This window comes from Megascapheus bottae, chromosome 24 (assembly GCF_031878675.1).
Source record: "Megascapheus bottae isolate mThoBot1 chromosome 24, mThoBot2.hap1, whole genome shotgun sequence".
In the NCBI taxonomy this organism is placed as follows: domain Eukaryota; kingdom Metazoa; phylum Chordata; class Mammalia; order Rodentia; family Geomyidae; genus Megascapheus; species Megascapheus bottae.
Window position 1 is genome coordinate 14,385,628 of NC_143532.1, and position 24,795 is coordinate 14,410,422.

Consider the following 24,795-nt stretch of genomic DNA (forward strand, 5'->3'; position numbering starts at 1 on the left):
TTATAATGACATAAGATTACAATTCTTGTATCAGCCCAAAAATTATATGAGAGGAATAGAATGGGATTATTAAATGAATCTCAAAGCCCACAAGGCTCTTGACATCAGTTACTTCATCCTGAGTCAGACTGTCAAAACGTTAATGATCTTATTTTTCTAATGACAAAAGAATCTCTGAAATATGCATGGGGGAAAAACTCAGAATTTAGTCAATAGCAAAATCCATTTTTTGCTCCTTTTTTGATATTTAAAGAGAATAATTAAATAATTAAGGTAACTTTGAATATGAACATCTTTTCTAATTGCTAGGAACATTGGATTTTTTTTCCATTTCTGATAATTGGTAGGATTTTAACTGGAAGGCCAAACAACACAAGTAATAAAAAATTAAAACTAACTGCTTCAAATAGCTAACCTAGTCTTCAAGGTTTCTTGTAATAAAAACAAGTAGAAAGGCAACAACCAAAAACAATCCTGTTCATATAATCTCTGTGCTTCCTCTCAGGTCAAACCTGTTAGTACTCCTTCTTTAATGAGGTTACATGGTTTTAGGCAATGAGTCTTTCTGCAAGGGTCTGGTAATGAGCTGACTTCCTGGAGAAGGCTGAATTTCATTAACTCTGCTTGCATCATAATCTGGCAAGGTCATTTGAGACAGCCATTTTACACCACTAAAAATAGACAGCCTCCTAGATCCAATCACACACTCTTATCTTGAATTTCTTTTCCTTTGGTCATGTCTTATTTTGAGACCTCTCTTTATTTCTTTCCTCCACCTACTTCCTTTGTGCTCTACCTTTGTTTTGGATTAAGCCTGTTGCCCGGTGTATTGGGAAAGAGGGAAGAAAGGAACTGGACTAAGTTTCTTCTGTTTATGCCTTTTCCCTTCTGACTTTTTTCCCCTCTGTCCTTACTTTCTTTCCTCTTCCTCCCCCTCTCTCTGTTTCTCCCTCTCCTTTTCTCCTCTGAACTTAGCCATTGCTTTCTCTGTGCTTATCTTGGCAAAACGACTGACATAGAAATATTGATTGAAATAATGATTGGAAAGGTGGAAGAGTGAATGAGTGGATGTGTGAGGGAAACAGTGGGGAAAACAATGCCCAGTGAGTACACAACAGAACTAGGGAGACTCTGCCTCCCCCTTTGCTTCCCCCTTTCCCTGTTATGCTTCTTCCCCATTTCCTTGCCTATTGCATTCATGTGTCTGTCAATTCCCAGTCATCTCTCTGTCAAATTCATCTGCCCATTCCAAATGTAACTCATGGATCCATTGCTCTTATTTTTTTTTCCTGTTAATTCCATGAACTTCATGCATTTTTTTCTTTTTTTAGTGCTGGAGAGTGAACTAAGGCCTCTCTATATTAGGCAAATACTTTACCTCTTGAGTGATACCCTCCATCTGATTTATTTATTTATCTTTTTATCTATCTATCTATCTATCTATCTATCTATCTATCTATCTATCTATCTAGTCCTGTGGTTTGAACTCAAGCCTTGGGCACTATCCCTGGGCCTCTTTTTTTCAAGGCCAGCACTCTACCATTCAAGTCACAGCTCTACTTCTGGGTTTTTCATTTGTCTGGGTATTTTTTTCTTGGTACTTTATTATGGTAAGACTTTTCTGTCTGGGTTGGTTTCATATCATGCGAGCTCAGCCTCTTGAGTAGCTAGGATTTTAGGCCTGAGCCATGGGTGTCTGGCTTTATTTTGTTCTCAAGGTAGAATCTCACTATCTTTTGATTGGCCTGGCTTCAGCCTTGCAATCCTAACTGTATCTGTCCTAAGTATCAGGGAGTAAAAGTCTTTAGCACCATGTCTATCATGCAAATCTTTGTACAAAAGATCTTACTTGAGAAGCTAGTATCTCTAAACTAGATAATTTTGACCCATGAATTTAATAGAAGAGAAGAGAGAAGAAACCCTAGAATTCCCCAGGTCTCTTCATTTCAACCTTTCTAATAGCCTTCTCAGAGCCTTTAGGGTACTCCAGGAATACCCAGGCTCTGTCCTGCACAGTAATGGAAATCACTGGTTTAGATCTTCGTGGAATTACAATTCCTCCATTATCAGGAGGTAATAATTGGATCAACGATCCCAGAGAACATGATTTCCTATGAGGAACAGAATCTGAAAGGCTCTACTGTCCTGAAGTAGAATTAGGAATAAAGGAAGTAGAATGAAACAGCCAAGTTAATAGAGGAACATCTGTGGATTCCTGGAAGTATCCACCCCAGGCCAAAGAGAAAAGCAGAACATCAGCTGAAGTTAGCTCAAAGAGGGTCTTCCTTGGTGGCAGGGTGCAGGGATGGTGGTAGAGGGGGCTGACTGGATATGACTGGTGCATGGGAGTGTTGAGTTAGCTTTATAGGAATCTCTACAAGTTGAATGAGTGGGCTGAACTGTTTACCTTTCCGTCTTAAATGACTCTACTTTCCAATAGGGGAAATTGATATGACACTCCATTTAAACACAGCACCTGGAACAACACAAGGCTGAGACAGAAGTAAGAGAAGGAACATGCTGATCCAGTTGATTCATTGTGGCACATGAGCTTGCTGTCCCTGTTAGGCTGGAGTTAGGGGTAGGAGGACTGGAATCAGTAGGTAGCTCAATCAAAAATGTGAGACCGTATCAGAAAAGCAAATGATAATAACGATCAAAATCATAATAAAAAAAAAGTAAAAGGTAGTAAAAGGTAGTAAAAGGTAGTAAAAGGACTGACAAGTATGAGGTTCAAAGACAACTTTGGAGCCAGAACTAAAACCAGGAGTGGCATGAGCAAGTGAGTGTTTAGTAGTTGTATGGAAGAGAGGCCAACTCTCATGTCTTCCTAGTAAAAGGATCCTCTCACCTGGGAGAGATGCTGACCTCTCATGTGGGCGTACTGCTGTTCTGTGATGCTCAGTTGTTCGATTTCCATTACAGGTACTCTAAGACTATCACTGAGTACCTAACCTGCAGCTGTCTCTGTGAGAAGCAATGGGATCATATGCTGGGCCTTAGCGTCTAGAAAGGCTGTGATCCCACTGGGATCTGAGGTCCTGTGGTCCTGTGCCTGACTTTGTGTCCTCAGCTTTTTGCATAGTGAAGCCCTTGTGCCTCTGACATCTAAGGCCAAGCTTTGCTGATGAGCTTTGGTTCGAAATTATTTCATATTGCAATTTCTTCTTTCCTTCCTTCCTTCCTTCCTTCCTTCCTTCCTTCCTTCCTTCTTCCTCCTTCCCTCCCTCCTTCTTTCCCTCCCTCCCCCTCCCCGCTCTGTCTTTTCTTTTCTTTCTTTCCTTCCTTCCTTCCTTCCTTCCTTCCTTCCTTCCTTCCTTCCTTCCTTCCTTCTTCCTCCTTCCCTCCCTCCTTCTTTCCCTCCCTCCCCCTCCCCGCTCTGTCTTTTCTTTTCTTTCTTTCCTTCCTTCCTTCCTTCCTTCCTTCCTTCCTTCCTTCCTTCCTTCCTTCCTTCCTTCCTTCCTTCCTTCCTTCTTCATCCTTCCCTCCCTCCCTCCCCCTCCCCGCTCTGTCTTTTCTTTCTTTCTTTCTTTCTTTCTTTCTTTCTTTCTTTCTTTCCTTCCTTCCTTCCTTCCTTCCTTCCTTCCTTCCTTCCTTCCTTCCTTCCTTCTCTTCTTTCTTTCTTTCTTTCTTTCTTTCTTTCTTTCTTTCTTTCTTTCTTTCTTTCTTTCTTTCTTCTTACTTGGGCCTGAGCACTATCCTGCACTTTCTCAAGGCTTTCTCTTTCACTTGAGCCACAGTGCTTCTTCTAGCATTTTCTGTTTCTATTTACCTGGGAATCGAATCCAGGGCTTTGTGCATGCTAGGCAAACATTCTCCCTCTAGGACACCCTCCTAGCCTCTCCCTTTCACTTTTTTTTTTATCACATAAAGCAGTGCCATAAAATTTGTACTGTATGTACCCTTTTAGACCATCTTAAATTTTATTTGGAATATGACATATATAATATGTATAATATCTATGTTAAATAGGACATGAATTTTAGGGAAGGTATAAGGTAGATTTTGAGCCTATAGAGCTTTCAACCTCACTTCTTCTTCAGGAAGACCTAGTTCCCTGAAAATATTGGGCTCTGCTCTCTCTTCTTTTGTGAGGTTGTGGTGGATGTTTGTGTCTCTGTGTAAATCTTTATCTTTGGAAGAGGATGACTCGCACTCTTTGTGGTTCCTTTCTATACCTGACCCAAGGCATGATATTAATGAGGCCATGGCCCAGAGATGCTGAGATGTGAGAGGCGGGGCTTATAGCTGCTGATACTGAAGCAGGTTCTGCTGTTGAACTATTTCCTACTCAGGGCTTCAGTTTCCTTTTTTAGGAAAATGTGAACATGAATTAATTTTTGTCCCTTCCCCATGATTCTATTGGTTCACATTTGCCTTCATGGTATCTGGGTACCACTGCCATAGTTAATTTCTTAATATTTTTTCAGATTCTTTTATATTTTCCTTAAATATTTTTTGAATGTAATTAGGTTGTTCTCATGGAGGGGAAAGCAGTTCCTCTTATCATAAATATGTTAGAATGAAAATTGATATCATGAAGAGGAAACAGTATAACACAGAAGCTATTCTGAGCAGAGGCTGCCTTCCTCTTTATTCTCAAAGAGGTAGATACTTTCTTGTTGCTAAGTTCAGCATGGCAAGTATTGTAGAGATCCCTTCCTAGCCTCTCATTCATTGCTACTTAATACCAAATAATAACCAGTATGACTTGTGGACAGCCATATTGTCTCAGAAATTGCACTGAATTTGATTTAGGATATTGTAAGAGAACAAGAATAATTGATGCCAATTAGTAATGAGTGAGCAGTCTCTCTGTGCCAGAAACAAGACAGCAAATTACCTATACTACTCCCTTGGCCTGATAGAGCTCTGTTAGGTTCTTATAACCCTACTACTCCGATAGGTGCTTATAACCTTAGCTAGCTAGCCTTGGCATGAAAGGCCATGAAACTCTTATCTCCAATTAAGTATCATAAAGAGCCATAAAATATCAGGTAAAATATCTAAAAATCAAGCACAGTATCACTTTAATTTGCTTTTTAAATCAAATCAGATAAGATTTGAATCAGGACAACAAGTCTATAAGAATGTCTGAGTCCTGATTCAAAAAAGTCATGAGTCAAAATGTAGTATATATACACAATGGAATTCTATGCTTCCATGAAAAATAATGATGTCACCCCCATTGGGTGCATTGGAAAGACTCAGAAAAAAAATCATATGAAGTGAAATAAGCCAGACACAAAGAAACATAGGCTCCACGGTTTCCCCCATTTGTAATGATCACAATAGCTCAATAGCTATGTACATATGACAATACAAAATGACGCTAATCAAAATGATTTTCGAGATATGGAAACAAGAGGGGTTTGTTGTTGTTGTTGTTCTTTAATGTACAGTGTGAAGTTATTTCTTTTCTCTTTCATTTTTTCCCTTTGATTTATACCATTGTCACTGTGTTTGACTTCGGTACCCTGTGTCTTGTATGTAAGTTTATCTGATTTGGGGGAAGGGACGGGGTTAGCAAAATGGTGAGACAAAGGACAAACAATGTTCAACAAGAAAGGTACTCATTATTTACTTATGTAACGTAACGCCTCTGGCATCACCCTTAACAACATAAAAATAGAACTCCTGGGTCACAGAACCCCAAATGGGACCCATATGGTAGAATCAGAGTCCCTCAGCCTGGTAGGGGCTGAGTCTTCTGCTAAGGTCTGTCAAGCCTCATAACATGGCCACTCTACTTTCTTTCTGGAGTGACCAGATCCACTTGGTTTGGCTAGAGTGTGTCTGGTAGGCCTTCTCAGAGACCACTGTGTTCTTGGAGATGCTAAATGCTGGCCAGGGTCAGGCATAACTGACTCTTCCCAGTTTCCTGACCTGTGATGGCCCTTTAGAAATACTCTTTGCTGTAACAATGTGGCACAGGAAGTCCCGATTTATGTTTAATAGAAGAGAGGTACAATGGGTAGCTCAGAATTTCTTAAACTCCAGTCAGAACACAGTGCTTGTAAAAGATTTTTCTTTTTACCAAGGGAACTGATCATCAATATTATGAATATCAGCAGAGTAGAAAAGAACCTTTGTGACCATTAAATCTACCAGTTGATACCCAATGTCAAATAAGTTTCAAAACTTACATATAAGGCATATAACTTAACTACTTCCAGAGATGAACAACCAACTGGTGAATAACATTTGTATACATGTGCATAGATAAAAATACCCCTATTGATATCTTCCATCCCCATCTACCCATCTCATTAATATCACATAGTAACAAATATCAAAACTAAGGAAACAGAAACACAATCTTGTGGAAAATACAGCCTGATATTTCTTGCAGAATCTTTAAAATAGAATGTGACTAAATGATCTCAGTAATGGTAGCTTGTACTTCTAATTCTGGCTAATCAGGAGACTGAGATTAGTCAAAGCTAGCCTGGGTAAGAAAGATCATTAAGCACTAAAAAAGTCAGAAATAGAGCTGCGGTACAAGTGGAAGAATGCTAGTCTTGAGTTCAATCTCCAGGACCACACCTCCCCACACACATGTTAAAAGTAAATATGATAGCAGATTCACCCCATCCCTAAGCCTCTGACAGGACTGCTTCTCTGTTACTCCCAAAAGATGATCCCAGCTTTGTCTGAAGAGATGATTCAGTGCCATACAATTGCTGCACATGCTTTTTTCCACTCCTCAGTCTTCATTCTTAACAGTGAAATTGTTAAAAGTAGGCATCAATGCAAGAGATTTTTTTTTAAGGATGGAAAGAAAGAAAGGCATATGGACCTTTGTGAACCCTGTCTTCCTGTGAGAAAATTAAATTCTTGATATTCGCCAGGGACTTTTCCCAGCACCTTCAAGGACATCCACATTTGTACAAACCAGCGAAGAATGCTATCCCACCAATAAAATGCAGCAAAGCAAACTGAAGTCTTTTAATGCCTGGCTTCTCCCTTGAGCCTGAATGAATGCACTGAACTTAATGAGGTGTGATGAGGGAGTACAGAGCCCTTTAGCCTCTCTTCCTGGCCCACGGCAGCCCCTCTGTGATCAAACTTGTGTTTGTTCTTGGAGAAAATTACATCTCCACTAGCCACAGCCATTCAGAAGCATGTGTGTGCCTGGGTGAAATTATAATGCTATGAACCCATTTCTTTCAAGCAGTTCTAGAACAGGTAGTTTGTGTCTTTGTCCACTGAATCTCCAGTGGGCAAGACAACATTCAAACATTTTGCCTTTCTGTTCATCACAGGAAGTTTAAGACTTCCTACTGTGGATCATTAGAATGTCTCAGAGGAGGTAAAGAACAACATCCCCCCCCCCCCACACACACTTAATTTTACCACTCAAAAGGACAACCCTATTTGATTTTGAGAAACCTGGTGTTATTTCTTTCTGGAAGTTAATGATCCCAGAGGGACTTCTTTCCTATTACAGTATATCATAAATCAATCATATTGCTATGCATGGGCCAGTTTTTTTTATTGTTGTATATTAAGTTGTTTTTTCACAACAGTTTTTTTTCTTCTTTATGATGAGAAGACAGCAGGCAAGGACTATTGGAACACACAGTAAATGCTCTTCAGTAAAAATGCTTGTGTGGTTGTGATTCTTCTCTGACTTGGGGCCATAGAGATTTTTATTCTCCTAAATTTGCCAATAATCTGATTCTCTGATTGTATAGAGGTTGTCCAGATTTGATCAAAGATTACAAGTATTGACTTGTATTTCTGGTGTGGTAAAACATACTATGCTCTTCATTCTATTATCAGTTCTCTTGTTTATGAGCATCCTTCTTTGGGAACTTTAGACAGTCTGGCAAAGTGCTAGGAGTTTAATTTCTTGTGTTTTTATTCTATTTTTAAATCACTGGACTAATTGTCTACATCAATGTCCTAATTTACATTCAGAAGGATGAGCAAGTAGCTCAGGATCAGTAGTTGAGCATGTGGCTATGGGATCAAAGGCTTGCTTCTGAATGTTTACTGGTTATTGGGATTGTGTTTAAAGCCAAATTTACTCATTCTTTTTAGATTTCAATTTCCACTTGTAAAATAAAATTTTAAAATATAGTATACCATTTAAGCATTGTACTCTGATTGTTACAATATTAAACTGAAACAGGAAGGATTAAATTAATATAGGCAAGTAATTAGCCAAACACTCACAAACTCTTGATATATGTTAATCATCATCTCTACCTATTTAGATTAAGTGGTATCTATGAAACGCCCAACTCCTCAAGAATACAGAATTGATGAGTGAATCTACATTGTGTCTACATGACTATGATCATGCCTTAAATCCAAAAAGATGACTTAATGTCTCACTTGCAATGTGAAATCATCATAATATCTCAAACTCCATTAAAACATGTGCTTGTCAGAAAATATCTGTTTTAGCCGGGCATGGTGGCTCATGCCTGTAATCCTAGCTACTCAGGAGGCTGAGATCTGAGGATCTCAGTTTAAAGTCAGCTAGGGCACTACAAAGCCCTTGAGACTCTTATCTCTAATCACTAGAAAACCGGAAGTGGGGCTGTGGCTCCAGGGGTAGGGCAGTGGCCTTGAGCTGAAGAGCTCAGAGACAGTGCCCAGGCCCACAGTTCAAGCCCCATAACAACTGCCCTCCCCCGCCAAAAAAAGTAAGAAAAGAAAATACCTGTGTTTTGGGTTTGGTTTTGGTTTTTGCCAGTCCTGGGGCTTGAACTCAGGGCTTGGGCATTGTCCTTGGACACTTTTTGCTCAAGGCTAGTACTCTGCCACTTGAGCCACAGCACCATTACTTCCAGCTTTCTGTGGTACTGAGGAATTGAACCCAGTGCTTCATGCATGCTATGGGAGCATTGTATCACTACACCCCTAGTCCCGATACCTGTGTTTTTCCTGTCTTTTCTGATTGTTTCCGATTGCCTACAAAAAAATCAAACTTAACTATAGCAACCTTGACTTTAACTATTTTAGTAAAGAAACCAAATGTTTCCATATTGCATTTATTTCAGGTTTTAAATTTATCTCATTCTGGTCCTTGAAAGCAAATGGAAAATTGTACTTGTCATTTGCCATCACATGAATTGAAAGATCAATGGCTATTTTCAGATTTTTTTAAAAAAATTAAAAGCAATATAGTTTTGTGATTGTTTTCTGATTAAGTACTATTCACTGATGAGTATAACCCTGAGTCCTGGTAATGTTGACAGTATACTGACCCAGGCTAATGACTATAAGATGTGATTTTATTCTCTGGGGGCAAAGTTGGAAGGAGCAGGTAACCAAGTGTGTCAGGAGCTCTGACTGTAGCAGAAAGGAAAAGTAAAAAGGTTCTGCAAAAGAATTCAGTTTGGTGCCTGCAGGGTGTCCTGAAGCCCTCTGAGTTCAAATTAAAAGAAAGGTCTTGTGGAAGAGTTATTTGCCAGATGGACAGATAGCAGAACTTGCAAGAGTAAGAGGTATCAGTGGGCATTTGAGCCTGGGAAAAGTCCAGTATTGATGCATATGGATGTCTACTGACAACATATATATGTATATATATATATATATATGTATATAAATATATTAACTGTCATCTATCTAAGTGGTGACTTCTGTTTTGCCATGTGCATTATGTCCCACTATCTTCATTCATGACAAAGAGGCAAATAAGTAAACTAAGCTGAATTTTTAAAAAAGACCTAATTGCTGCCCTTTCAAATATGGGTATATAAGCTTATATATAATTTGTCACATGACTGTTGATTGCTTTGAGTCCTAGTAATTCTTTCTAATATCTTACTCAACTGTCTGGATAATTTTTAAACTATCCTAAAGTATGATTATATTATTGTTTGTTTGCTTATCATCTCTACAAAGAAGTTCAAAAGTAAAATGGGTAACATATTAGAGCAAATATACAATATAAGTCTTAGGAAAAAGCATTTGGATTTTCATTCTGTGGTGGGTATTCCTAGATTGTTTCACATACACATAGGTTGGATGAAGAGGTATAGCTTTTATAATGAGTCTCCTTAGATTTTCCTCCTTATTCTCACTTTTCCTTCCCTGTTACTCACTCGGTAGAACAGTTACCATGGAAGTGTGAGAAGGCCAGGACCTTTGGATGCAAGTATGTAATCTAGATTGGAATTCCCATTGTGTTAACTAGCTTGGTTATCCTGGAAAGCTGGTTAACTTCTCCAAACTTTACTTCCATCCTCTTTGGGAATAGAATAAACAGAATAGAACCCTGTTTTAGTACTGTTGGCAACATTAACTGAAAAATCTCAAGAGGAAACATAAAAGTCATAATATCAGGGATGTATAGCTAATTGCAGTAAAACTGGAGCTTTTCAGTATTGTGATTGTTAATATGCTAAAGAAAAAAGTGGAACTTCTATCCTTTGGACTAGAAAGGGAGTTCAAATGTAGAGGAGCCGGAGGTGTGCTCATATGCTAGATGACTGTTTGTTTATTCATTTCCCAAAGATATTACAAAGGCTGTGAATATTTATTTAGTTCTGCTCCCAATAGCCCTTCTAATAGGGAATTATTTGGGTACAACGAAAGACATTTGTAAATGCGGCTGATAAGACTGGCACCGGACAAGGAGCGTTTTGTTGGACACAAGAATTCTATTATTCCTGGCTTCAGTTGTCAAGTGCCCGGAGAACCCAGAATTTATGGTGGTAGCACAATGGCTCTTTCAGGGCCTAGCGAAAGAGCTGTGAGATCCTGCTCCCCGGCTTTTCAGGGCTTCTAATCTTTTTATCGGGTCAGGACAATGCCGGATTCAGCTGCTGCCTGGGCCTCCTGACTGTCCATTGGCCATCAGGTATTGTGCAGTAATTACCATGGTGACAATGGTCTCTCTCTACGTCTGTCCATAGCTCCTTTGGAAAATGGCGAAGGCTGTCACTTTGTATTAGGTGCCACTAAAGACATGGCTTACTTAGGGAATCTACTAAAGGGAAATAAAGATCATCGTGTTAAGAGTTTCATTTAAAGGACTGCTGTGTTAAATCCATTTGGAGCCCGGGAACTTTTCATGGATGTTTTCTTGTACTTACAGTTTGACATTGGGCGTCGTCCCTGATATACAGGCACTGAGTAAGCAGTCTGGGAGACTTTTTTTGTTTTTTTGTTTTTTTTTTTTGGAGGACGAGAACAGTTGCTGTGGACTGCTGGCTCCACTTAACAGTTGACGGAAGAAGACTAAGATTTTTAATTTTTTAAGACTCTTTAAATAATAAAAAATAATAATATAGATAATACTCAGATGAATATTAATTCAGGGTTCACATGTACAAATACGCCGATATCACTTCTATCTAAATATTCATGAGCCTACTGTTGGTAGAATTTAAAGAGCAGTAAACATATAACTTAAGACATAAACATAAGACTTCAAATCAAAGCTGCATGCTGATGGCTCATGGTAGGGTAATCTAGCTAATTGGGAGGAGAAATCAGGAGGATTGGTGTTCTAAGCAAGCCTTGGCAGAAATATTCACAAAGCCCCCACTAGACAGGAAAAGCTGGATGTGGTAGCATACATCTGTCGCACACCAGCTACCATAGTAACTATGAATAGGAGGATCTAGGCTGGCCCAGGCAAAAGGATGTAACCTTGTCTCAGAAATAACCACAACTGGGGCCGGGAGTTTGGCCTAGTGGTTAAAGTGCTTGCCTAGCATGCATGAAGACCCGGGTTCGATTCTTCGGTACCACATACATAGAAGAAAGCCTGAAGTGGTGCTGAGGCTCAAGTGGTAGAGCTCTGACCTTGAGAAAGTCCAAGGACAGTGCTCAGGCCCTGAGCTCAAGCCCATAACTGGCCAAAAAAAAAAAAAAAGAAATAACCACAGCAAAAAGGGCTGGAAGTGTGGCTTAAGCAGCAGAGCTCCTTTCATTTCTGTATCTTCCAAAATCTTGTTTTAAGAGCAACTGTGAGATATAAAGACACACTGATATCAGGACAAATGAGACTCAAGGTGCAATTCATCCTGACACAAATTTTTTCACTTATAGGTTGTGAAACTCTACAGATTACATGTACATACAACATCATGGTGGACAGGCAGGGATTGGCATTCCTGTTCCATAAGGGAGAAACAGGAAGGAAGGATGGAAGGAGAGATAGATCATAAGTAAGTCTCAATCTAGCAGGGCTAATTCCTTTAGATCTTCAGGCCTACAACTAATTCTCTTTAGCTTGGAGTTTTGCTCTGTGGATATCCTGCAGCAAATAAATGCATGCTCTTCCCTTGAGGCTTACGGAAGGTCTCTTGTGCTGTATTTCATTAATTGCCAAAGGCCAGCTCATGTTCACATGGAAAAGGCCTACAGGGGCCTGTGATGTCTAAGTAGGTGATTTATTGGTAGGGCCATTTTTGCTGACTGGTCACAACATGTAAGGTGGTTGCTAAAGTAGGAACTTGCCTCGCAAGCTATGTATTGTATGGACTGCTCTATCCATGTGATCTGCTCCATGGCTCCTTATGTAGCTGAAAACAAAAAGGAAAAGAAAGAAAATTCACAGTGTTACTCTGTTCTTGATATCTGGTACCACCATTGAAGGAGACCATGCTATTTATTATTCTAGTTATAACAGTGTTACAAGCATGTATTATAAAAAGGTTTATTGTTTACCTACAGCCAGTCAACAAGAAGAGTTTGCATTTGCTTGTTTGTAGTCAGTAGTGTTGTGTTTGAGGTGTTATGTTGAGGCAAGATGAGGCATGGGAAAGTAGATCTGGCAAGGAATAAAGTCTCAAAGGGTGAAAGATGGTCGAGTCCCTCAACCAGGCCGAGCTGGTTCTAGAAGGCCTAGGCCCTCGGGATGAAGGATAGTCAAGAAACGCCTTTGTATTGGTTGTAGTAGAGAAGCTCTGCCAGCCAGCACTTTTCCTGCTTCTCTGCCTTAGTTTTTAAAGATGACAGCTGTTTAGACACTCGACATTCTTCTCTTCATCCATTCAACGAATACATGAACAGCTGTTCTGGACTAGGGAATGTGTTAGACACTTCATTAGATGTGACGATGAATCAGATCAGAATTCAGGCAGAACACAGCCCCCACACACAAAACTGAGAGCGTGGAAGAGAGAGGGAGAAGGCAAGCTTGAGGGAGATGTGCAGCTCTCAGCCTGATGCTCTGGCCTTCTGGTATGGGAATGACAACTCCTAACCCCATCATCACTCTTCCTCTTTCTCCTTGACCCATTGGTCCAGGGGCCTCTGGTAGTTCCTCTTTTTAGGGAGGAAGGAAGGAATGACTTTGGACTCACAGTATACATTTTATAGAAGCTGCCGCCAAGACTTCATATCTTTACCCACAGGCTTATTGTTACGTTAGTACTCGAGCAGAGACATGAAGTTGCATGGCATATTACAAGGAGTCGGATGTCCTCTAAGCACCAAGTGAACTCACAACTGGTTAATCTCACTATTCTAGTGCCTTTAGAGTCCATTTTTTCTAATTTGCATACAGTTGTTTATATATATATATATTTACCTATGTACATTGGTACTTTATTTTCCATATTTTGTTTTTGATGATACTGGGGATTGAACTCAGGACCTCATTGATTGAACTCTGGACACTCTACTCCTTAAGTCATACCTCTAATTCTTTCACTTTCAGCTTGGTTTTCACATATGTGTGTCTCACTCTTTTGGCAGGTTGGTTTCGGACAGCGACCCTCCTACCCCTGCCTACCAAGTAGCTGCAAAGATGGCCATGTAGCTATACCTGGCTTAGACTGATTATTCTCTAAGAGGCCTATGTATGTTTATCCTTGTTGCAAAGCGGTGAGGAATTGTGTCCATTCATGTCACCCCCTAAGATACTCATAGTGCTCTCCCTTTTCCTTTTTTGCAGAAGTCACTGTGCACATTTGGCTTGGTGGTGCTTTGTTCATCATTAGAGGAGTGACCAATCAGATGGGGGAAGTGAATTACAGAAATTGGCAGCAAGTGTCCAATGGGTAAATAAGGTAAGCCAGATCAACGTTACTGAATGACTCACATGTTAACATAGGTACCTGGAGACAGCAATCATACTTTCCACTCCTGCGATCTGATTTCACTTTAGACCTACACCAACACCAAAATAGAATCTGAGCAAGGGAAAAGCAGATCTTGCACTTTGAATTATTCAGTATTGTTATTGGGCTCCCTTTATTGTCCAGCTAGGATGTACCAATACAGTGATTATCATCTTTCTTAATATAAGAGCTATAAAGGAGAGAGGACAAGTTCAAGAAGATTGTAATTCTTTAGTAAGAACTTGACAGAGCTGCTGAGATGACTCCAGGTTGCCTTTTTTCCTCTTTTCTTTCTCTTAAAAAGCCTTCTTAAAATAGGAACAAGGTGGCTTATATCCCACCAGGAAAAGAGATTTCTAGAAGGCTGAACCTTTAAGACCTCAAAAGACAGAAGACTTGCTCCTAAGCCGGGAAGCTTGATTTCAGTTCTCAGGCTGAGCTCTGACATTTTCTGACTGTATGCTCTTAGGTTAATGATCTCTTTCCTGGGACACAAGGGTGATTGGTCCCAGGCTTTCTAACAGATCTTAAGGTTTAGAATTCCACAAATCCATTTTCCTTCATTCTTTCTGTCCAGTGGTGTCTCTAACTATTTTCATAAGCCATGCAGATGTCCAGCTAGGTCTTTTAGCATCAGTTCCAATTGCAGACTTCCTACACTGTGGGCAAGGGTTTCTAGCCCAGGCCCATTGTGTGTCTAATTACAGTCTTAAGCACACAAGTACACAAATTTCTCTTCTCACCTCGCTTGATTCTGTGTCTCACATTCCTGTGGTTTATATCAAAGTTTACCCAGGCAAAAATATGGGAGAAATTCTTCACATCTCTCAGTTTAATCACCTCCCATAACAATCGATTTTAGAATGTTCCTATTGATTCTTCTTTCAATTGCCTCTGGAATAACGTCTATGGCTAACATCCAGATGCAAACTAAATATTTCTCCAGGATGACTGAAATTGCCATTGAACAGATTTTTGGCATCCAGGAATATTTTTTTTCCTCCACAGTTCCAACATTTTCCATATTTCATATACATTCTGAACCATGTCCTTAAACCCCTATATTATGTTAAATCTATCAGTTTATCCTTTGGAATGATAGAGTCAGGAACCCCTTAAAAAGGTCTAGAATGTTTTAATTGAAGGAGCCACTGTTTCAACGACAAAACTTGCCTCTTAGCTATTCCCTGTTCATCGTCATGTCTCATGATACGTAGTCCCTACAGCCATACAGTGTGTGTCCACAGCACTTGTATTCATTTGGCATCTTAGACTGGATTTCTGTATCTCAAAAGGTTCTTTCTGATCCCTTATGTTTGAGCTATGTTTGTCTTCTAGACAAGAGTTCGGTACTCGGGGATTATGCCATTTAGTATAATTTCCACATTGGGGAATTGCTTATTTTACTTCCATACTAGGCCTTCACATTTCTTGAGGGTAGGATTTTTTGAGGGGAGCTCATACTTTCATGATCGCACATTATTTTTGGCAATAAATATTGATTAAACACATGAAGAGAGAGACCTTTAGGATATTCTGAGTTAGAAGTTGGAGAGGGGAAATAACGTGACTACTGAGAGAAAAGACATAATAGCACAAATAACAGGTGTGGCCCATTTTCCATGTCAGGCTAGTGTTGTCTTGGTTTTGACAGCACTGGATATTATACATAGGGCTTCCTTCTTGCTAGGAAAGTGTTCTACCACTTGACTATTGTCTGTTCTTTGGCTTTATTTTTCTTTTCACAGGGAAAAAGATCTCATAGTTTTGCTCAGGCTAGCCTCAGACCATGAGGCCACCTCTGTCTCTCAAATGGCTGGAAACACACTTATTTGGTTTGTCTTTTGAAACAGATTTGCTAACTTTTTGCCTGGTCTCGTCTGAAACCACAATCCTCCTATCTCTGTTTCCTATATTTATGTGCTGTCTACTTCATTCTATCTTAAAGCTATCACTTCTCTTAATCCTTGTGAAAGCTTTATCAGGCGGTTACTTATAGCATCCCAAATTACATAAATTATAAATCTCAATAACATACAAACTATTTAGAAATATGTGGAAATAGGCTATAACTTTTATCCTGGGAGTTGTATGAGTGAAAAGTCTAAATTAACTTAAAACATGCATCTTTTATCCATCTCCTCTCCTGTGTTTCCCTTGAATGATTGTGTGAATTTATGGACAGAATAATTTCTTCCACATACGTCTTCCACTGTAGCTCCCAAAAGCTATCACTAAATAAATAGAAAGCCAACCCCTTAGCCTGAGTCTCACAATAATCTTCTACTGTCTGGAGATTTCTCAGCTATTAGATTCTCATGTATGTTTGGAAGAAAAGAAATCAATTTAGGGAGGCTACAACTTTTTTTCTTTCATGTTCTCTGGTCAATATTTGTTTGCAAAAGTAAAACCCCACAAAAATCAATGGATAAAAACATTTTCAGCAGAAGCAATGCTGTATCTCCCTGACGGCACCAACTTGATTTGGAAATTGTCTGCCTGGGACCAGCTCCTGTTCTGTGCGCATATTTGGTCCTCATTTACTCCGAAGCTGGGTGCAAGCAGACAAAGTACATTTCTTTTGTGGATGTGTCTGTGAATGATGATCATCTCATTTCTGCCGAGCCAAATGGGTCTCTTCATTTCAGCAGCTCTTTGAATTCCTCAATACGATGTGCAAGTGACATTTTCTATTTTTCTAGATAATAAGGACAATTAGAATGAGGTAGTGATGAAACTGAGTCAAAAGTTAAATAGAAAGTACTTGAATTTAATTTCACTTCTAGGACATTTGTTAGACTTTCCCTTTTCACTTACAAATTAAGAACAGCCTATGTTGAAGAGCTTGGCATAGTTTGTAATTCATGGGAAGGAAGGAAAATATTTTAATGCCTGTAGAATAAGCATTGGGATTAGGGGCTGCAGGTCACAAGTACCCTCAAAAAATGATGTAGCCAGGTGCTGGTACCTCATACCTGTCATCTTAGGTACTAGGACGCTGAGATCTGAGGATCATGGTTCAAAGTTAGCCCGAACAGAAAACTCAGTAAGACTTGAGCACTGTGGCTCAAGATGGTAGAAAGCTAGATTGGAGCACAAAAGTTGAGGGTAATGCCCAGACTCTGAGTTCATCCCCCTTCTTAAACACACACACACACACACACACACACACACACACACACACACACACACACACACACACAACAGCAGAGCTGGATAGGCAACTGTAGCTCAGCCTCTAATAATAACTACTTAAGAGGCTGAAAACAGGAAGACTGCAATTTAGGAAAAGCCTGGGCATCCATGTTCACGTGAACACTTTTTAGCCTGATGGCTGGGTTCATTAGTGTACATCTATCATTCTAAGCAACAGCACGGTATCTGTGTGCATGTGACACACAGAATGGAAGGACCACAGACCCAGGCCAGCCAGGGTAGGAAAGTTCATGAGAATTCATCTCTATGGAAGAGGCTGGATGGAGTGGTCTAGAACTCAGCAAGCACAGGTGGCCTGAAGTACACAGATCCTGCCATGGGAGATTGAGTAGGCAAAAAAGCAAGATGGTATTTTGAAGATAGCCAGTAAAATAAAGGCTAGAAGTGACACAGGTAGAGGTATGAGCACCTGGAAAAACCTTTTCAACATTTAGGACAGGATTGTTTTTCATGTATCATCGTAAGTATCATAAAGGTGATGTACAGAGGGGTTCTAGTTACAAAGTCAGGTAATGAGCATGTTCCTTTTTTTAGATTATGTCATCCTTTCCATTGTGCTCTCCCAGATTTTTTTTCCATTATGATTCTTGTTTTAAGGAGAGAAATTTTGCACTTAGGGAGGGAAATGGATTATTCATGTTCATGTTGTAGGTCCTGGGTAAAACCAAAGAAACCTACAACCCTATCCCTAGACTCAGAAAACCCAGTCAGTCCAGAATGTCATTATTTCTTGATCAGTACACATGGCATGTCACAAATGCAGGTGGATGAAAGACACTTCCCTTGTCTTAAAAGTGCTAACAGTCAAGTCATTGTGTAGATAGCAGTCAAAAAAGTACAAGTTGATTATAAGTTTATTTGATTGTTTGAAATAGGAAAGGGAAGGAGAGAAAACAAAATGATGGGGAGGGAGTAGGAGCAGGGAAATGGAGATAAAAACATGAGAAGGGGTAAAAGTGTGTGAGAAGTAAAGCATCTACTATCTGGCCAATGTAACTGTAACCCCTCTATATGTTACAATAAAAAAGCCCCACAAGTTGGAAGGAAAGAGAGAATGCTACGCATCCCAAAAAATGCTGTGTCTGACTTTGTGTTCACAGGTTTACCTCTTGATAACTTCTGGGATACTCCACTTGAACTCAAGCTTCTTTTCCTGGCATACATGTCTAACCTGGGTACTTCCCCACAGTGGGGGTAGAATTAGCTGGGTAGCTCCAAGATAGAGAGATCTCCATCAGCCTTTGGCTGGGGTTTTGTAGGGCACCAGAACCCAGGAATAAATGTCTTAGAGAAGTGAGGGATACGCCCTTTGTAAAAGCAGAATGCACTTGCTTTGTCTCCTTGCTGAGCAGTTATCAGCAGGGGCTGCTGGTCACAGGTCATAACATCCCCCCGCCCCCGCCCATACCACCTCTCACCTGTTCTGGCAAATTCACCATGCTCTGTCTTGTCCCTGACAGCTTGAAATGTTGGCAGTAGGCTGCTTACCCCTCCGTGCCTGCTGGGCTTGTCTGTGAACGCACATTTCCTATTTTGGGATGTAGGCCACCGTGCAGAAGGAGGTCAAGTGTCTGTGTCTGTAGCTGATGTCAGTGGAATCATAAACTGCCACTAGGTTCACTTGTTGACTGTACGATCCAGCTCTTCCATGTGACTCCCACCTACACATTTGTGAGGTTCTTAGAGTGTGAGGCAAATTGAACATTCCTTCCCCACTCCACTGCATAAGGAGAACGCGAAAGGAAAAACTCAACCAAGTTGTGGTCCTTTCATCTTGCTTGATTTGACTAGTCATGGGCAAGGAACTTAGGTTTCTTTCAACAGTAACTATGATAGTTGCAATTCATTGAGCATGATCTCGAACCAGACACCGTGGTCCATGCTTACAATTGTTATCTTATTTGATATTGCCAAAACTTTGGTTGCCATGACACTGCTCATGATTTTTTTTTTTTGCTCCCTTGAGGCTAGCATTTTATCACTTGAGCCACAGCTCCACTCCCAGCTTCCTCTCCATACCCCTCTGGTTCTATGGCTTGAACTCTGGGACTTGGTACTGTTCCTGAGTCTCTTTTGCTCAAGATGAATGTTCTACCACTTGAGCCACTACTCTGGCTTTGAGTGATTTATTGGAGGTAAGATGTCACAGACTTTCTTGCTTAGGCTACCTTTGGATTGCAATCCTCAGATCTCAGCCTCCTGAGGAGCTAGGATTATAGGTATGAGACACTGGCACTTGACTCATTTTAACCGTTTCTGCTTGCTAATTAGAAACAGGTCTCATGGACTTTCCTGTTGTCACTACCTTCCACCACAGTTGTCAGATGCTAGCCCCTTGAGTAGCTAGAATTAGAGACATGAGCCAGCACTGTGCTTCATGATTCTTTTTTTTCATATATTTTTTATTGTGAGTAATAGAAGGGCTACATTATATTCACCAGATAGAAGGTGCATTACTTCACATACATTGATACCCTTTCTCATGTCTTGGTCCCCACTTCCCTCCTCCCCCTCATCTTGTTTCCCCCCCCTTCCCTATCCTATTTCAAATAACTAAATATGCATATATACAATATATCAGATACCAAGGTGAAATACTGTAACAATATGAGATAACCAAGGGACAGCAAAAGAGATGAGAGATCACATAGTACATTAAGGACAGCAATTACTCATTTTATGGTTTTTGTTTCCATATCCTGGAGGTCCTTTCGGCAAGGTAGCAGGGTATAAAGTTAATCCTCAAAAATCAACTGCCTTCCTGTATGCCAACAATGAGAGGAACGAGGCACCAATCAGGAAAGCAACTCCTTTTGCAATAGCCTCAAACAAAATAAAGTACCTCCCATGCTCCTGTATTGGAAGAATTAACATCCATTGTAAAAATGGCAATCTTGCCAAGGGCTATCTACAAATTCAATGCAATACCCATCAATATCCCAATGTCATACTTTAAGGAAATAGAATAGGCAATCCAACATTTTATATGGAATAATAAAAGACCCCATATAGCATGAGTCTTTTTAAAGATGAAAACATTGGGGCTCAGAAAGGTTGTAGAACTTTGTGAGAGCCAGGGGATGAACAATATGTAGATGCATTCTTTAGCAGGTAAGTGCAATGTCTCCTACTGGTCAAATTTTGTTCTAATTCTTTTTGTCCTTACCGTTCAGTTTTCATCAAGTTGGAGAAGAGGATAGTGGAGGACAATTCTACTATAATTCCCTTCTCCCCCCAGTAATCTTTTATTTATTCACAATTTATATTATTTTATTTATTTTTTGCTAGTCCTGGAGCTTGAACTCAGAGCCTGGGCAAGTGCTCTAGGCTAGGGCTCTACCATTTGATCTACAGTACTACTTCAAGTGTTTTTGTTGTTGTTGTTGTTGTTGTTTTTTTGTCAGTCATGGGACTTGAACTCTGGGCCTGGGCTGAGCTCTTCAGTTCAAATGCTATCGCCTTACCCCTTGATCCACAGCGCCACTTGTGGTTTCTCCGTGGCTAATTGGAGATGAGTCTCACGGACTTTAGTGCCTGGGTTGACTTTGAACCACAATCCTCAGATCTCAGCCTCCTGAGTAGCAAGGATTACAGCTTACTTCCAGCTTACTTCCAGCTTACTTCCAGCTTTTTCTGTGTATGTGGTACCAAGGAATTGAACCCAGGGCTTTGTACATGTTGTTAGGCAAGCACTCTACCACCAGGACATGCTCCCAGCCCTCACAATTTATTTTCATGGTCTTTAGCTTCAGGAAACATTTGAACCTATCAATTCAGAAGTACAATGTATCAGGATCAATCCTTCTCTCCATGTCTCTTGCAACTGCTCCCATTCTCTCCAGTTCCCTGGTTCATTTACACATAGTACATTGAATAGCATGACTGTTAATTTTTTTTCTTCCTTTTGGCATGCCCATATCCAAATCTCTATTTGTGTGTTAAAGATTGCTAGCTAGTTTGAGCTAGATCAAACAGTGCTCAGCCAGTAAGGATGGGCAAAGGAGAGTATATGTTCCTTCATCAACTCTGTCATTGAACCATTCCTGTTTGGAATCTTGAATTGAATACAAGGGACACAGTAAGCCAAATGCACATTTCAATAAGATACTAAATCTTAAATGCCAGTGCTTTTGAAGAATCCCCCTTTTGGTGATGGAGCCAGGCTAGAAAGGCTTAACTGAGGAAGTTTCCTACAGTTTTAAATTTGAATGTGGGTAGGGGCTTACCAGAAGGAGATCAGGAAAGATTGGTCAGTCAAAAGGACCAGTACAGAGGTTGTTGAGTTCTTAATTCTCATGACTTGTGGAGCATTCCATGAAATACTGCTATCTTTTTAAATAGATAGGATGTTTATATAGATAACAATAGTTTAGAAATAGAAATGTGAAAATAGATGAGTCACATAGAGAAGTCTCTATTTCTTGTCCTTTAATGTCCTGGAGCAAACCATGATTCTTATTTGGTTTTGTATTTTTGACAATCTTCCATCAGATTTCTAGGCATTTAGAAATATACACAACCAAATCAATGATTATTTTCTCATTTTTGCTGCATAAACATATATGGCATGCAGTTCTGAGCACTGTCTTGTTGTCCCACACACTGACTTCAAGAGACAGGAAAGACAAAGATGGAGCAAATTTCCTCTCTCTCTGCCCTTTATTAAGGAGACCAGTAGCAATTGGTGAGATGAGCCTCACTTTCCCTGAGATCTTCCCAGAAACATCAGATCTACCCTGAGGATAAAGATGGAAGAGAGAGCCCATGTCGAGGGTCATTTGATCTTTGGGAAAGGTTTTGACCCCGTCTCCTCGGTTGTTTATCCACAGTAAGCGTTTCATACAGGAGAGCTTTCTGCTTACACTTGTTTGGTGGGCGCAGTGGTACAGAGTAGTGACTGACAGTCCAGTTGAAATTGAATCACGTCGTTTCCCACAACCAGCCATTTAGCCAGCATTATCTGTCCTGTTCTGCTTGTCAGAGTCAACAGGCATCTCAAAGGCTGGTGTAGGTTTCCTGCTTTTGAAGATCAAAGCACCTGAGTCGTGCTCAAATGATCTGAACACTTCCTCCGTTTCCTACATAGACAGGGATAGTTTGCACTTTGAGCAAGAGGTCCTTTGAATACTGCAACAGGCAGGAAGTAACTTAGTAAGACCATGTGACAGGATTGGCAGCCATGTATATTGGGCCTAAGAGGATTGTTTTCATGTATGTATTCATTCATTCCCTCAGGAAGCAATTCCTGAAAGACTTCACAGCATTCTTTCATGTCCCTTGCCAAGACATATACATGCACGCTGTGTGCTGTATCCTTGAGGTCTATGACATGACAGGCAAATGGACACAGCTCAGCTAATGAAACAACAGAATTTGAGAAGGATCTGATGGGATTTCTAAAGAATGCCATTTCTTCCTGCCTGCCTGCCTGCATGCATCCACTAATACACATTTATTGGCTGCTTTCTGTTGTGCCAAATCCATGTGTGCCCCATCAGTAACATCGTTGCCCTCCCTTTTCTTAGGAAACTCACAAGTTGATAATAATACTCTCTGATTGCTGTCTAGCCATCTCTTGTAGTTACTTCTCATCTGTCCCCAGAATTTCCCCATTGTGCTTCCTAATTCTTCTGTGTCACAGAACCACCATTTCTTCTGAGTGCTATGAAGCCAGTTTTACCTACAGCCTTCGGGGAACTCAGAGCTGGAAGCAATGTGAGATGAGAGAATAGAGAAAGAAATGAAACAAGCCATACTAAAATCCATCACCAATTTATTGTGATGGCCAAGGATCCAGAAGGTTACAACGAGGTACCTGGCACACTTCTCCATTTAGAAACTTTAAGAGAAATAGTGGAGGGGCCAGCAAGTTCATCTTTTCGAGAGGCTTTGAATTTCAGTATCTAAGCACTATTCCAAATGCTGCTAGGTTGTCTTAGCAACGGTTCTTATACTTTTTATTTAAAATAAAAAGATGTTTTTGAAAGAAAATATGTGGTAACATAACTTACAAGTGTTAGTGAGTAGATACCTCTGTAAATAAATGTCTATAGGTTTCCTAAAGTAGTCAATTTCTGTCTATTACACAGTCTATACACATACTATTTCAGACTTCTTGTTAATCCTAACCATGTTTAAGAATTTGCACTTAAATAATGAACCATGATCTGGATGTGGCAGTTTATGGTCTGGGTGTGGCAGTTTATGGTTTGGGTGTGACACTTTATGCCTCCAATCCTAACTACTTAGGAGGGAAAGATGAGGGAAGGATTTCATTTCAAGATCAGCCAGGACTCAAAGTAAGAGAGACAGTCTCAACCAACCATTTATGGTAATCACCTATGGACTGATAGAAAGTTCACAGCCAAAAGCAGGCCACAGGCAAAAGTGACACACTACCTAAAAATACATGCCTACAAGCAAAAGGGACTGGGGGGAATGGCTCTATGGTAGAATTCCTTAGTTCAAATCCCAGTATCACCAACCAACGAATCAGTAAAATGAACAAAAAGAACTTGGGAAGTTTGTTATCCAATGCCCACCCCTAGTTGCATTCATCATTATGGTTTCATAGAAGAGAAAAAAGCCCCGTGGTTTGTGTCATATTGCTTTCATTATGGATTTGAGCTACAGCACATCTACCTTCTGTAGAAGCTCTCATACAGTGTCTAGAAGAAGCCTTTACCCATTAAGGGCCTGACTGGCTAGTTGGAGCATGCCATCACATGGGAGTAGGTCTAGGGTTCAGTTTTCATCTCTAGAAATCCTCTCCTGACTCATAGCATGATTTTACTAAATGAGATTGCTTTAGGTTACCCAGGTGTGTGGTAACTCATACCTGTAATCCTAACTACTAAGCAGGCTAAGATCTAAGGATCCTCATTAGAAGCCAGCCCAGGCAAGAAAGTCCAAGAATCTCTTATCTCCAGTTAAACAACTATAAAAACCAGAAGTGGAGCTGTGATTTGAATGAAGAGTGCTAGCCTTGAGAAAAATGGCTCAGATACAGCACCCAGGCCCTGCAGTCAAGCTACAGGATTGGCACACATGTGCACACATTTACCCCCACCCCACACACGATTGTACCAGGTTGCTTTGGTATGTATAACTCAAGCTTCAGAAGGTCCACTTTCCATCTGCATCTTCTCCTTCTGCCTAGTTCTTCATAGCACTTATGATAATTTGTGACTATTATATCTGTTTTATTTCTTGGCTGACTTTTGCATGCCCATTTCTCCCATGAGCTTGGGTCTCCTGAGGTTCAGAGGCATGCAGCTAGGTTCCTCTAGGTCCCAAGAGTCAAGAGCAATGTCATTCATGCTAGTAGTAGCTCTGTGAATGTTTTGTGATCAAATAAGAAGGCAAAAGAATGGTTAGTTATTAGATGTTTGTTTTATGAATCCACAGGAGTAGAATGGTTGGAGTAGCAGCCTTAGAAAACAACTTCAAGTAGAGGAATGGAATCTGGGCTTCTCCCCACCCTAGGATGAATGATTAGCTTGCTCTGTCTGTCTGTGTGTCTGTCTCTGAGTGACTCCTGGTTCAT

The 24,795-nt window shown here is 40.3% G+C and overlaps 1 protein-coding gene across 1 annotated transcript in view; it reads left to right on the forward strand.

Annotated features, from left to right (window-relative positions):
* Positions 1-24,795, forward strand: part of Cdh11 (cadherin 11) — a 142,577-nt gene that overhangs the window by 47,305 nt on the left and 70,477 nt on the right. The window contains exon 2 of the mRNA XM_090357532.1: positions 13,868-13,982. The gene's annotated coding sequence lies outside the window, so the exon portion shown is untranslated. The remainder of the gene's footprint in view (positions 1-13,867; positions 13,983-24,795) is intronic.